An 822-nucleotide genomic window follows, 5' to 3' on the forward strand; every position below is an offset into this window, starting at 1 on the left:
AATCACAGAATCTTCTAGGTTGGAAGGGACCTTAAAGATCATCTTGTCCAACTGTCAACCTAACTTTGACAAAAATAGACACCCACACAACAAACAAGAAGCAACACCATCACTAAACCATACCTCCCAGCACTACATCAACCCGTCTTTTGAACACCTCCAGGGATGGTGCCTCCACCACCTCCCTGGGCAGCCCATTCCAATGGCTGATGACCCTTTCCGTGAAAAAATTTTTCCTAATATCCAGCCTGAACCTCCCCTGGTGTAACTTGAGGCCATTTCCTCTTGTCCTGTTGCCTGTGACTTGAGAGAAGAGACCGACCCCCACCTCTCTAGACCCTCCTTTCAGGTAGTTGTAGAGAGCAATAAGGTCTCCCCTCAGCCTCCTCAGATGGGGAAGATCTGGGTTTATGAATTAAGATTCTATTTTTTTCTACTTTTTTAAGACTCCAGTCCCACGACCTTCACTTGGAGGAACCAAATTTGCCCCCCCTTGTCTACAAGTACCCTCTCCATCCAACTTACCATAAGAGGCTGTAGACTCTCCATGGGAAGGATTTAGGAGGAAATCTCAGGGAACGTGGCATTAATTGGGGAGAACATGAAGGTTGCAGATAATAACATTAGTCCCTGGGTCACGGTTTATTTAGAGCAGGTGTATAGTTGCATCTGATTCTTGATTTCTATTTTTGAATGACTTTAAGATCCAGAACATGGGTTGTACCTGGGATTTAAACATTTCCATGAAGCATCCATTTGGTAGGGTATTTCTTCTCATCCCTGTGTGATGGTATTACCCCTTCTGAATATTACCCCTTTGGG

This window comes from Calidris pugnax, unplaced genomic scaffold (assembly GCF_001431845.1).
Source record: "Calidris pugnax isolate Ruff unplaced genomic scaffold, ASM143184v1 scaffold270, whole genome shotgun sequence".
Taxonomy (NCBI): Eukaryota; Metazoa; Chordata; class Aves; order Charadriiformes; family Scolopacidae; genus Calidris; species Calidris pugnax.